Raw genomic sequence first — 15,928 nt, 5'->3', positions numbered from 1 at the left:
AAAATGTATAATATCACAAAGGACTACCATCTCACCCGTCTCATAGGAAACCTGCTACAAAACAGGAGCTTCTTTGTTGAGTTTCAGGGCCAGAGAAGCAGATGGCGGAAACAGAAGAACGGCCTGCCTCAGGGGAGCGTGCTTGCTCCATCCATGTTCAACATCTACACAAATGACCAGCCACTGCCAGAAGGGACAGAGAGTTTCATCTATGCTGAGGATCGTGCCATTACTGCTCAAGCAGGGAGCTTTGAGATGGTTGAACAGAAGCTCTCCGAAGCTCTAGGTGCTCTAACTGCCTATTACAGGGAAAACCAACTGATCCCTAATCCATCTAAAACACAGACATGTGCCTTTCACCTTATGAACAGACAAGCATCCCGAGCTCTGAGGATTACCTGGGAAGGAATCCCACTGGAGCATTACAGCGCACCCAAATACCTGGGAGTCACTCTGGACCATGCTCTGACCTACAAGAAGCACTGCCTGAATATCAAACAAAAAGTGGGTGCTAGAAACAATATCATATGAAAGCTGACTGGCACAACCTGGGGATCACAACCAGACACAGTGAAGACATCTGCCCTTGCGCTATGCTACTCTGTTGCTGAGTACGCATGCCCAGTGTGGAACACATCTCACCACACTAAAACAGTGGATGTGGCTCTTAATGAGACATGCCGCATTATCACAGGGTGTCTGCGCCCTACACCACTGGAGAAATTACACTGCCTAGCCGGTATTGCACCACCTGACATCCGCCGGGAAGTAGCAACCAATAGTGAAAGGACCAAGGCAGAGACATCTCCAGCTCATCCCTTGTTTGGGTATCAGCCAGCACATCAACGACTCAAATCAAGAAATAGTTTTCTTAGATCTACAGAGAACACCTCAGCTAGCGAGAGTTCAAAAGTGGCAGGCTCAAACCTAGCACCTCAATCCGTGGATTATACCAGATGAGAGACTCCTCCCTGGGCACACAGAAGACTGGGCGACTTGGAAGGCGCTGAACAGACTGTGCTCTGCCACCACAAGATGCAGAGCCAATCTTAAGAAATGGGGCTACAAAGTCAAATCCATGACATGCGAGTGTGGAGAAGAGCAAACCACTGACCACCTGCTGCAATGCACCCTGAGCCCTGCCACATGCACCGTGGAGGACCTTCTTGCGGCAACACCAGAGGCACTCCAAGTGGCCAGATACTGGTCAAAGGACATTTAATCAGCTACCAAGTTTGCAAAATGTGTGTGTTTTTTTATCTGTTTGTTTGTTTTGTTCTGTCAGAAATGTAATACAATGTTCTGGTTGCGGATGACACGGTAAATAATAATAATACTCAGTGGGTAATTTGTGCTTTTCCTGCATGGCAGAAAGGGATTGACCGGATGCTAGGGTTGCTCCTATTTCTTCTACTACTATTATGGGTAGCCATCTGCTGGGGGTACTTTGATTATGCTTCTCCTGCATGGCAGAATGGGGTTTGACCAGATGGCCCCTGGGAATGCTCCTATTATTATTATTATATTATTATTATTATTATTATTATTATTATTATTATTTTAAGGCTGAGTGGCCATGGCATGGCAGAAGAAGGTTGGGTTGGATGGCCCCTGGAGTTGCTCCTATCATCATCATCATCATCATCATCATCATCATCATCATCATCATCATTACAAAGGCTGAAAGGACATCTGTTGGAAGTGCTTTGATTGTGCTTCTCCTGCATGGCAGAAGAAGGTTGGATTAGACAGCCCCTGGAGTCTTCCAATTGAAATACTGTTAAGTATATGTTGGTCAAAATGTTTGCCCATGCCTGATTATAAAATTGTTTATAATATATAAATATTTCCTGGGGCTCCTTGAGAAACCTTTGCTTCAAAAAGGGTTCTGTGGCTGAAAAAGTTTGAGAACCCCTGCTTTACAGTATTAAACTTCAAACAGCACTATAATGACATGGGAAAAGGATTTTGTTCTTTTGAGCAGACAAGACATAAGAAGCTTATCTCACTCCATGCAAGGAGTGTATACATCTGTGCTCTCAGGTACTGATTATTATTTTAGATTGATAAATGAGTTGATAGTAATACAACCAAAACTCAACTAAAAGTATACTTGAAAAAATAGATATCTGAATTATATATTAGGTATTTTATCTCAAAATATAATAAAGGGCATCCACTTAAAGACTTGACTAATTAATTTATAGATTTTCCCCCTTTAGTTTACTCATACAGGCCAACTGCAAACTTTTGAAATATCTCACTTGGTTATTAAGAGTTTTATCAATGTTTTGGTGTCTTGCCAGAAAACAAGAACTTTGCTGCAGTTAATAAATTAACCAAGATGCTCGTTTCTATTAGAAACATACTGCATCTAATTAAATAATCCAGTAAGGGGCCTAGCCTCAGTTTGCCACCTGTCATGTGTTCAGTCATGCTTCAAATATGAACCCAATATAAATGTACTTAGGGCAGATCTGCAAAATATGATCTAAACCTACATCTACCTTGATGAAATTAACTTTCATCAGGCTTTGTCTAAACTATGTTGCAATCATTAAGCATAAATTGCTCCCTCAAATATTTTCTGCATTTTCCTTAATTTTTGTAAAAAAATAACCTAGAATAGAATATAGTCATTTGTTTTACATAAAAGAATACAATTAATGATTTCTTCGAGTTCTCTTGTAAAAAGATGGGTAGGTAGTTCACCACAGTATGCATGTATTTGTACTCAAATATGAATATGCAAGTATGTAAAGTGGAAAATTAGACTTTGGATGAAGAGCTGAAAATATACTATATGCTCTTCTTCGCCCTGATTGGAAGATCTTTTCATTTTTCAATCTATACTTTTAAAGAGGTGTTGGGTTCTTGTTTACGTCATTATGGGCCAAATTAACATATCTGACATTGACTTTCAAATGGAAATGTTATTTAAAAGATTAGATTTTTCTTCTTCTTCCAGAGATACTTCTGCACACCTGGTCTTCCAATGCCTAAACAGAACAAAATAATTAAAGCAGGGTGGATATGTAAAGAAATTTCTGAAAAATATCAGTGTTTGCAAGTCATATGCTGTGAAAATGAGTAAGTCTAAATGATGTATTTGAAAAATGTAAACGTTATAACATATTTTTGGCATTTTGTGAACCCCACATCATAGCAAAGCATGATTACCTGATTCTACTATACATCTGCCCTATAATTATCTTGTTCAAATAGCATTGCTCTTCACAGCTCTAGTTATTAAGCTATTTGTGAGTTTCATAAATACACAGAAAGATAATAATTTCTAAAATCAGCAAAATACTAAAACTGAACTGTCTTTACAACTGAACTGCTTTAAAAATGCAACCCATGTGAGACAAAATAAATATCAGTGTGATTCATATATAATAAATATCAATTATTCATATTTTTGAGAAAATTGAAAGAAAATGGAAAAGCATGCATAACTATCTATCTACACATAATAAAAGTGAAAATGTGTATGTGTGTATGTGGTGGAGGTGTCCCCTTACACAGACAGCCTCCTGCCTCCAGGCTATAGTTCCCAGTGCTAAGGAGCCACCAAAAGCACTCCCTCCAAGGACATTGCAGGTTACAGCAAGCGACACCCCAGGATTCCTTTCTCTCTCAATTGGTGTGGAATTTGCATGACCCCACCCACTGCCCCTCCCTAATCCTTTCCTCCCCTTTCCTATGGCACAGAGGAATTGATCAGCAACTGAACAAACGTTTGGTGAACTGTCTCAACAGGTTCGAAGTTGTGGTTAACCCTGCATCAAGACACAGCACTGTGACCCCCACTAACAATGGGCCTGGACCACATTTGGCACACAGAACCCCCATGACCATAGAAAAATTCTAGAATGGTTTGCGAGGGAACTCACCTTGATTCATAAGAGTTGCAGTTGACCTACATCCCAGGAGCACTGTGAACCCAACCAACAATGGATCTGGAACAAACTTGCCATGCGATGGGATTTCCAGTACCTTCACTCACTTCCTGAGATATAGACATGTTGGAGCTGCTTCAGTGTAGGTAACATGGTTAATAAAATGCCCAGATAACAAAGCATATGAAAAAAGATTGAAAGAGTTAGGCATGTTCAATTTGGTAGAGAGAAAACTGAGAGGTTACATTATTACAGTCTTTAAATACCTCACGGGATTGCAAAGAGGGGAAAGGTAACATCTTTTCATCATTGTTCCAGATGGTAGGATCAGGTCTAATAGTTTGAAGTTAGATGAGAATAGATTTTGACAGAACATTGAAAGGAACCTACTGTTAGTGAGAGAAACTTGGCAATTGAATCAATTGCCTAGAATAGTGGTGGGGTTTCCATATCTGGATATCTTCAAAAAGAGGCTGGTTAGTTATCTTCTAGGTATGCTGTGGTGGGGGGAGGGAGGGTGTTACACTGAGAAAGAGGTTGGACTTGAGGCCTCTTCCAACTCTATATTCTATAGTTCTAAAAGATACAAGTTGCCTCGCAAACTTGCAATCGTTTATACTGAAAGGAAGCATTGATGTTAGGCTACTTCCACTTTGCAGCTAGTGCTGAGATAAATTATTAAGCTATACAACTACAATGGCATTCTCTTTCCCCCACCCCACCCCCCACACACACCTTCCTACTTATTTAATAGAACGAAGGCCCCAAAGAAAAATGAAGCAAGTAGTATATTCCATCATGCTAACATGCCTCCATAAGCAGCTGCCACACTAATCGGTTCTCTGGCGTTGACCTTTCTGGAATGGCCTTATTTTGCAACAGCATTTATCACTGGGCCAAAATGTCAGTGCAGACCAGGATAGCAGTACTTATAGTAGTTTGCATATATTTCTGGAAATATCACATTTTCTGATGCCCCCATAAAAATCTCCTTGAATGGGGACAAACAGAAATAAGAGCTGATTTTCCAGCTATTGTTCCACGTGTATAAAAGGAGACAAACTGATAAAAAATGTCAGAAAAAATGATATTTCAAAATATATTATTATATCTATGTAAAGGCATTATGCAAGCAACAGGAAAACAGTTCTTTATTCAAGCAAATGCAAAAGTCTCTGAATGATATCTTTGCTATTTGTTCCCTTTTGCCAATGAAGAGGGTGTGTTTAACAATTATAAACACTTGAATAAATACTTAATTTTATTAATCTACAACAGTACCCCTGGCATTCACAGGACTTTCCACAGAGGACTAGTAAATTCTAAACACATTTACTTGGAAGTAAATGCTCCATGAAACCTACTTCAAGATACAGGTCAGGATAAGAAAAACAAAAAGGGGAAACTTGGAATTGACAGGTCTCTGCTGATACTGCAGTTCATTGTTTGCTAAGAAACAAAGACCACAAAGTGTGCACTCTATGAGTAACTAGCAGTTTGTCATGAAAGTGACAGCAGTTTGTTAAGAGATAGTGAATTTGGTGCCCTTGAAAGTACTCAAGTTGCCACATCTTTAATGGTCTTGCTCCTAGCTATAACAACAGATTACTTCATAGCAAGTGTTGTGAGAGAGTGACATCTTAAAACCATATTAAATATGTACTACACAATTCCCTATGGAATAATCTCTAGAAGACAAAACAGGAACAATGTTGTTTGCTAAGATGTTAAATAAATACTCTTGAACAAAAATGCCATGTTTTAAAAATATTTCCAAAAAAAGCAAGTCTTTCATTTATTAAGAGCTGTGAAAAGAAAAGAACTTGATATATCTTTCATTTTATGCAACCATTGATCCTGTGCTGCTATGAAACAATCATAAATGGCATTTTGACTGACTAAATAATTATTAGTACAAAATTAGCTAGTAAAATACTATGCTTCATATACTGCAAAATGTGCTCTGCACAGCTTATTATAAACACCACTATGACAAAGTTGTTTCAAACACTATAAAATGTATGGGATACATTAATGTGACCACTGAACTACAGATATGTACTGAAACAAATTTTCGTTAATAGCCACACGGCAGATTAATACAGTTAATATGTGTACTCATTCACCCATAATATATTATTCACTACTAACTGGAAGCTTTGCAGAATTAACATTCAAAACTTAGACTAAAATTATTTGCCTCATCTTCACTACCCTTGCTATACAGTTGAGAATTGCATATTGGTGGCTGGAGGAAGTACAAAAGTACTGGCAAAAAGCCAACTGTGCAATGGGTTTTAATAAATCTATTTTATTAAGAAGGTTTGATTAACACTCTATTTGACTTACAACAGATGATAGTGCATGAGGGGTAGGGATGTAGTCCTCTAAATGTTGTTAAGCTGAAAGTGGTGGTGAGGAGTGCAGTTCAACATCTGAAGAGCCACATTATGGAGCATAGCTCATCCTCCCATTTGGTAAAGTGGTACACTGTCCTCGGGCAACAGATCAACAGAAGTGAAAAAACTTCACTGCTTATTCCACTCTTACCCCATAAAATTCTTACTATGTAAACCGCCTTGAGTTGCCATCTCGGCTGAGAAAGGTGGTATAGAAGTAAAGCAAATAAATAAATAAATAAATACACCACAGGGTCATCCAGGTTTCAAATGGTTACTTCTGATAGAGGCAGAATGTGGGATTTCCAGGAGATCACTTGGGTTGTATGGTTAATCAAGGGCACTTCAGTCACAATGTCTGGCTCTGAGAATTATTCCAAAGGATATATTGTGACTTGGATAGTTGTATTGAGAACAGAGGGATTGCTTTGTGTAGTCACAGAAGGTGAGTAGTAGAAGCAAAAAGAGCAGAGGCAGAGTGGACTAATGTGGACTGACCAGTCTTCATTAACTGCCCAAATCTGTTTTAGGAACAAAAGGAGGTGAGAAATTCACTTCCAAGAATTCACTATTTTGGTCACTGGAAACATAGGTCTGGGGGAGACATTTCATGAAACATCCCCCACCACCCAGAAATGAAATATACAAAGTTCTAAACAGAAGATTTGAATCAGTTGTAATGAAAGGTATTATAAGTTATAGATTTAAAACAACTGAAAGAAATTGTTGAAACAGATTACTTAACTTTTTATTACATTCAGGCTTTCCCAAAGAGCCCACAGTGGCAGCTTGTATCCTCTATGTCTGTGTATATGACAAATATGCTCTGAGTTTAGTTGGAATGTTAAAGGAGCCAACTAAGGGGTTAAATCATGCCATCTGGTACCTCCTTTAAAATTCAAAATAAAATCTGAAATAGATTCACCAGTACACTGACAGTCCATGGTACATGGAATGATTTCACTTACCCTTACGATAACTATATGAGGCACATTTGACCATGAGATTGTAACTATAGTAGAGTCTCACTTATCCAACATAAATGGGCTGGCAGAACGTTGGATAAATGAAAATGTTGTATAAAAGGAGGGAGTAAGGAAAAGCCTATTAAACATCCAATTATGTTATGATTGTACAAATTAAGCACTAAAACATCATGTTTTACAACAAACTGACAGAAAAAGTAGTTCAATACATGGCAACATTATGTAGCAATTACTGTATTTACAAATTTAGCACCAAAACATCACAATATATTGAAACAGCTGTGTATCCAAGTGGGAGGTAGACTGTGTTGGATAATACAGGGGAAAGTGGGTATGGGGGAAGATTTTTTATGCAAATACAGTATGTGAATGTATTTACTTCCTTTATGGTGTGCAAGGTGGAGGCCTTAAATTTAAAGCTTCATTGTTGAATTTATAAGACCCAAAGGGGACTCAAAACAGCTTACATGGCAAAATTCAATGCCATATTATACATACAAGTAATAAACATAACATCTCAAATTATAAAACAGTTAAAGCATATAAATACAATAAAACAAATCAAAAACATAGTGCCAAGTCCCATAGTTGTTATTCAAGCTGCAACATTCAAGTCGGATTCCATATCACACAACTCTCTGAATGCCTGTGTGCAAAGCCGGTCATTAACTTTTTACTGAAGACCAGGAGGGATGGGGTCAGTCTGATATCACTGAGGAGGGAGTTCTACAGCTGGGGGAACACCACTGAGAAGGCCCTCTCTGTCATCCCCATCAATTGCATTTGTGAAGGGGGTGGCATCAAGAACAGGCCCCCCCCAGCAGATTTTAAAGCTCTAACTGGCTCATAAAGGGAGATAGGTAAATTCAGACAGGTAAGTTGGGCCAGAACCAATTGGGGCTTTATAGGCCAAAGCCAGCATTTTGGATTGAGCCCAGTAGCAAACCCGCAGCCAGTGGAGCTGTGGAGCTGACGTAATGGGGGGGGGGGGGCAGGGGGTTGTAAGTTCCCTGTACACTGCTCCAGTGAGGAATCTGGTTGCCACCTGTTGGACTGCTTGGAGCTTCCAGACCAGGGGTCCACAAACTTTTTAAACAGAGGGCCAGGTCACAGTTCCTCAAACTGTTGGAGGGCTGGATTATAATTTGAAAAAAACATGAATGAATTCCTATGCATACCACATATCTTATTTGTAGTGCAAAAATCACTTAAAAATACAATAATTAAAATTAAGAACAATTTAACAAATATAAACTTATTAGTATCTCAATGGGAAGTATGGGCCTGCTTTTGGCTCATGAGATAGGATTGTTGTCATTGCTGCTGTGTGCTTTCAAGTCGTTTCAGACTTAGGTTGACCCTGAGCGAGGGCTGGGTAAATGACCTTGGAGGGCCGCATCCGGCCCCCGGGCCTTAGTTTGAGGACCCCTGTTCCAGACAGTCTTCAAAGGCAGCTCCATGTAGAAAATGTTGCAGTAGTATATTTGAGATGTAACAAGAGCATGGACCACTGTAGCCAAGTCATGTGGCCCTCCAAAATGTAGACTGCAACTTTCAACATTCCTCACTATAGGCTAAGGTAGCTAAAGCTAAGGATAGTTTCAGACAACAACATCTGGGAGTCAAAGAGTTCACCAACCTGGCTTACATTATCATCATTTTGATTCAAGAAATAAATGTTTCTTTGATCAAAGTGAGAATTTCAAATGACTAAATTACAAACCCCCATGTATAAATTGATTTCATATATAAGCAGAAGACAGGATGGTTCAAGCCTGTCTTCATGCATCATCAGCACAGGTACAATTTATCAACACTAGGTACTGGAAGATGAATAGCTAATTTCAAAACTTTTTGTCGGAATAAGCATTAAGTGTCATTATATCAGTTCATTTTCATGTAAAGCTGGAAAAAAGTGAAGTCAAAATTCATCTAAAAAGGGAGAAATAAGATTCAAAACAAATCATCATAGTTTATAATTGAACCTAACACAATTACTAAATTTGTCATGATTTGTTCCACCCTCATTTGTGGATGGTTACAATCCTGCCATTTTATTTTGGATTATAAGTTAGATTTATAGCAGAATCAAGAGTTTCAAACAACTGAAGCTCAGCTTTCCCTTTTTGAAAAAAAATGCTTTTAACCACTCCTAGAAGCTTTTACCATGCTTCTGGGAAGACGTTATCTAAAAGGTTTAAAGCAGTTGTTATGTTGACAAGATATCCCCTCCTCCTCCATCTGTGAAGGCTGTATATTAAGTATTTTTAAATGTCATGAAGAAGCTTAAATGAAGCTTAGTAGTGAAGAAAAGGAAATTGATATCAGCTTCAAAAGTTAATGTTTCCAATCATGCATGGTAATGGCTCTTAGTAAATTGATATGTTGTTATTGCCTAATTTTAGTAAATAGTCTTGCTAGAAAGTATACTCTCCGCTGCAGCCTATCTAAAATAAGCTCATTTATGCTAATGCCTTTCTCCTTGACATTCGGTAAATTCTTCCTAATGCATTAATTATGACTCCAGATAGACCAATGATTATTTTATATATGCTAATTAGGAATCATTTCATTCAGTCTGCCACACACATCAGTAAACAAGTGGAATCAATTCCCCACAGAGAGGATAAAAAGACAATGATTTCCTTTCCATGACAGCTCAGAGAATTTACCCCACAATCAAGAAGTAATTAGAAAAGAAAATGAGGAGTTGGAAAAGACTTCAACAGGTGTGAGAGCCAGTGAGTGCATGTTGCTTCCCAACCTCAGGGATAAAAGAAGGAGGCTTCACAGTTAATGCATTTTTAGCATTTATGATTAGAAACGATCAACTCCATTCAACAAAAGAAAATACAAAACAACAACAACAACAATCACATTACTTCCATTTCTAGCAGAACAGTTTGAGGCAAGAGAGGCCAATTTTCAGAGTCGGATTTGTAAAAGACATAATATTTAAACAGTCTAGTAAGTTCATTTTTTACCTTTGAGCTTTACATACTCAGGATACTGCTTAAAGGAAGGCTAATTGGTTATTTTTTTGTTTATTCCTTTTGCTTCTGCTATTAAAATGCCTGTTCAAAGTACTGCAGAAACTATTAACAGTATATTGGTATGACAAAAAAGGAAAATTATAAAGGTGTTAGACATTCCCTACCACAGAGAAATGCTATTCTTTGTTCTCAAAGGTCAAGTACAAGACTGTCCAGGACATTACTGGGCCTTATACAGCTTGGGAAAAGTAAATCTTTTGGAATACAGCTCCCAGAATCCAACAGTCATTATACACTTTCAAATGAAGTATGTTCACTTTGGCACTACTTGGGGAGGATATAATGTGACCGTTGGTAAATATGTATTGTATATGGGCATTTATAATGAGCACACGTAAAGCTGCAAAAGTTGAAACCTTGGAACAAAGGCAACATCATCCAATACTCTCACTTAGTTCTTTTCCAGTACAGTTTCAGTATGATCACTGTTATTAAGAATTTTATAATATTGTCAGATTTGTTCAGATGCTATTAGCGCAGCTTAATTAAGTTGCACAATGAAAGAGATTTTGACTTTTAAACCCTAAATTAGTCTTACATTGATACCTTTTGCATGTTAAAGGTATCTTATTATATCTTAACTTAGAAAAATGAACAACTCAAGAAGGTAGATCTTTGTTAGCATTATTACTGTATCATTATTTGATTACATTAGTCTGTCATTACCCAACTGAAAGGGAACATTGGGGCAAAGGAGGCTGTGATTAGCTTAATTCTGTGCTATAATTCCAACACAGGGGTTTTAAAGCCGCTCTTTGAGATTCAAGACCAATAAAACCCAGGTGAACACAAAGGACGTGCTTGAAGAATTTATTGGAATTTGATAAATGTGAAAAATTTGACCTCACTACCTCTGAGGATGCTTGCCATAGATGCAGGTGAAACATCAGGAGAGAATGCCTCTAGAACATGGCCATATAGCCCGAAAAAAACCTACAACAACCCAGTGAAAATTTTGTTATTCCAGGGACTTTGGAGTCTGCTAATTCATTAAGGGCTTGGGAGGAGAGCAAGTAGATTCAAAGTAGATTTGGGCAAAAACAAGCTGCCACAGCTTCTCCTAACTTTTCTGCTTTTCCTCATTAATTTCTGCCTTTCCTCATTAATGTGACTACAATTTGCTACACAATTTGCCACAATTTGCTATTGCTCGGTCTCATCTGTCTCTCAACATTTGGAGGACCACACTTCGCCTACTCCTGTTTTAGGCTATAATTTATCAGTGTTTGAATCCCCAATCAGCCATGGAAACCCACTCAGTTGGGCAAGTCACAAATTTATTTATTTATTTATTTATTTATTTATTTATTTAGGGCATTTATATCCTGTTCTATCTCACCTCTGCAGAGGGACTCAGGGTGGCTAACAACCAGCACAGCACAGTGCCCACAATAAGAAAAGCATAAATATCCATAATATAATAAAACAGTATAAAACAATATAAAAACATTCACAACACTGAATTCAGTCATCATCCTAAAAGCAATCCATCATAGTCCATTAAAACCATAACTTTGCCAGCAAGTCAGTCTAGTCCGCAAAGGCCTGATCCCACAGCCAGGATTTCACTTTTTTTCGGAAGGGCAGGAGAGATGGAGCAGATTTGATTTCATTTGGGAGGAAATTCCATAGCCGAGGAGCCACCATGGAGAAGGCCCTGTCTCTCATCCCCATCAAGCATGATTGCGATGGTGGGGGGACTGAGAGCAGGGCCTCCCCTGATGATCTTAAGGTTCTAGGTGGCTCATAGTAGGAGATATGTTCAGACCGGTAAACTGGGCCAGAACCATTAAGGGCTTTATAGGCCAAAGCCAGCACTTTGAATTGTGCTCAGAAGCTAATAGGCAACCAGTGGAGCTGGTGTAGCAAGGGTGTTGTGTGCTCTCAGTACCCCACTCCCATGAGCAACCTGGCTGCCGAGCGACCTACATCAACAAAATGAGCCAGCGTAGGGGTGAATTGACTCTGTGGCATCTGCATGATGCTCTGGGTCTATTTGCCTTTGTATGGGAGAAGGTTGCTTTTAAAAAGTCATGAGATACTGGTGTGAGTTGTGGCATTTCCTATTCAGAAGTGGCCATGGCTGTTGTCACAGCAATCCAATTTTCCTAAAGGACAGACGATAGCACTTACCTTTCTCCTGTCCATCTGTCTTCAGCAGTTATCACCGGGCATAAAGTTGGTGGTGGTCACTGCTTGGCACCTGTGGTGACTCTTGCCAGAGTGACAAAGTTTTTGGAGAAAGTGGGGGGAAGAAAGGACAGAGCAATTCCTACTTCCCTCCTCCCCTCTCTCACCATTACTATTCCTATCCTTCTGGAGTACCTGGATGAAGCAACAATCGTACTGCTGTTATTCCAGGCATTCTTGTGTCATCATTTGCCAAAAATAGTGCTAGAACGTCTCTCTTTGACACAATGGATTTGAGAATATGGTATCCTATAGTCTGCCATCCATGTAATTGAACATCTATATGACATTGCTGAAGGAGCTTCTTTAAAGTTTTGGATAGATAGAATATTCGTGAAATTTAGCTGAAACACGGAGAACTTTTAATATTATTTCAGTTTGATAATAGATTTGATAGTTAAGCTGAACTTAAAACATCTCAAAATGTAGGCGTCGATGACTAGTGGCTCACAGACTGGGATTCAGCCTGTTTTGGAACAGTCTCCCATTATCTACTATCACAGAGTACTCTTTGGCCATGTACTGTCTGGCTGTTGTAATCCAAAAAAGTAACTTTTAAAAACACTGAACCTAAAGAGTCACCATATGGAAGTAAATGTCTTAAGCTGTAGCAAAAACATTTGATTTGATTCTCTGATACTGATTTGAGAGAGCAGCTTTGCACTATGGGTAGGTAAAATTTAGCTCTCTAATGTTGCTGAACGCATAGCATTCCTTTCCAGGCCTGATGGGAATTGCAGTCTCCCAACATCTGGAATACCACACTTTGCTTATTCCTGCTTCAGGCTATGAATACCATAGTTATTGTCCAATTACCAGTCACTTAAAAGCAGGCCTTTATTTCTGTATGTAACAATTATGTCTAAGGTAGAGTTGGGCAAATGAAGCTTTATTGTATACTCATTTTACAGACTTCCATGCATACCTTGGGAACTGATGCACATAAAAATGCACAAGCTGCAATGATCTAACCTGGATTTCTGTAAAATTCAATGATTTCCTGGTTTATAGCCCAGGGAGCTGGAAGAACACTTTGATTAAGAATAAAATAGGCATTATGTTCACAGACACTAAAAAAAAGAGAACATTTTAAATATTTTATACTTTCCCCATTTTGTGCTTGTGTTCCCATTAAAATATAGCTCCCTCCTTTGCCTAATTTGGTTCTTATCAAGTTGAGCAGGTGCATTCAGTGATTCCTGTGGGAAGAATAAAGAGACCGATCAGCTAACTACTCTATGAAACAACCCATTTAGACAGGAAGTCAATAACTGTCCACTTAGATTGTTGAGTCAACCAGCCTGCCAAGAAATAACAGTTGCTAACATTCAAATGCAGTTGAGGCCATACTTGTAATGGATTCAAAGTGGGTAATTTTGGAAAGTGCCTGGGAAAAAAGTGAACTACAAAGTCAAGAGGTTTTCTTTTTAATCTGTGCATGTATTTTTTGTGGGTTAGGATTGGTTTGAAGTGCAGGCATTCTCTGTGAGCAGGTGCTCACTGAAGCAATGATAATGAAAAAGCTGAAAGATGTTATTCGAGAGCATTAACCACCATGGTGCTAATAATCCATGCAATTAGCAATTTTATTGTTTAAAAACAGAGAACAAATGATTGATATTAGACACACAAGCGTGATCCCATCAATTACAAGGGAAAGTACTTTGCTGTGACCCTCCCCCCCTTTCACTGTTTGGGATTTGCAAGTAGCAACTTACTTCATTTTGTGATCCTTTTAGTGTCAAAAACAATTTCCTGTTTTAAGGATTGTCAAGTGAATACTCCTCCACTTTACACCCTGTCCTCCTTACAACATTTGTTTCTATTTGTCAAATTGACTCTGGCAACCATCAATATAGTTAGCCTTCCATATCCCTGGATTCTGTAGACATGGGTTCCATCATTAAAATAACCTGACCCCCCCCCCATCTAAAATAACCTGCCCCCATCTAAAAAAGCAAATCTAGCATTTTTGCTATCTTATAAAAGGGATACTATTTTGCTACACCATTTTATGTAACGGGACTTGAGCATCGATAGATTTCTATAGCTATGATGGGTTTGTTGTTCATTCGTTCAGTCGTCTCCGACTCTTCGTGACCTCATGGACTAGCCCACGCCAGAGCTCCCTGTCGGCCGTCACCACCCCCAGCTCCCTCAAGGTCAGTCCAGTCACTTCAAGGATGCCATCCATCCATCTTGCCCTTGGTCGGCCCCTCTTCCTTTTGCCTTCCACTTTCCCCAGCATAATTGTCTTCTCTAGGCTTTCCTGTCTCCTCATGATGTGACCAAAGTACTTCAACTTTGTCTCTAGTATCTTTCCCTCCAGTGAGCAGTCGGGCTTTATTTCCTGGAGGATGGACTGGTTGGATCTTCTCGCAGTCCAAGGCACTCTCAGAACTTTCCTCCAACACCACAGTTCAAAAGCATCTATCTTCCTTCGCTCAGCCTTCCCTAAGGTCCAGCTCTCACATCCGTAGGTTACTACAGGGAATACCATGGCTTTGACTAGGCGGATCTTTGTTGCCAGTCTGATGTCTCTACTCTTTACTATTTTATCGAGATTGGACATTGCTCTCCTCCCAAGAAGTAAGCGTCTTCTGATTTCCTGGCCACAGTCTGCATCTGCAGTAATCTTTGCACCTAGAAATACAAAGTCTGTCACGGCCTCCACGGTTTCTCCCTCTATTTTCCAGTTGTCAATCATTCTTGTTGCCATAATCTTGGTTTTTTTGACGTTTAGCTGCAACCCGGCTTTTGCGCTTTCTTCTTTCACCTTGATTAGAAGGCTCCTCAGCTCCTCCTCGCTTTCGGCCATCAGAGTGGTGTCATCTGCATATCTGAGGTTGTTAATGTTTCTTCCAGCAATTTTCACCCCAGCTTTGCATTCATCCAGCCCCGCACATCGCATGATGTGTTCTGCATACAAGTTAAAAAGGTTGGGTGAGAGGATGCAGCCTTGCTGTACGCCTTTCCCAATCTTGAACCAGTCTGTTGTTCCGTGGTCAGTTCTTACTGTTGCTACTTGGTCCTTGTACAGATTCCTCAGGAGAGAGACAAGGTGGCTTGGGATGCCCATCCCACTAAGAACTTGCCACAATTTATTATGATCCACACAGTCAAAGGCTTTAGAATAGTCAATGAAGCAGAAGTAGATGTTTTTCTGAAACTCCCTGCCTTTCTCCATTATCCAGCGGATATTGGCAATTTGGTCTCTCGTTCCTCTGCCTTTTCTAAACCCAGCTTGAACATCTGGCAACTCTCGCTCCATGTATTGCTGGAGTCTTCCTTGCAGGATTTTGAACATTACCTTACTGGCATGAGAAATAAGGGCCACTGTACAGAAGTTTGAGCAGTCTTTCGCATTTCCCTTTTTTGGTATGGGGATATAAGTTGAT

This window comes from Anolis sagrei, chromosome 1 (assembly GCF_037176765.1).
Source record: "Anolis sagrei isolate rAnoSag1 chromosome 1, rAnoSag1.mat, whole genome shotgun sequence".
NCBI lineage: Eukaryota > Metazoa > Chordata > Lepidosauria > Squamata > Dactyloidae > Anolis > Anolis sagrei.
Note: the sequence above shows the minus strand (reverse complement) of the source record.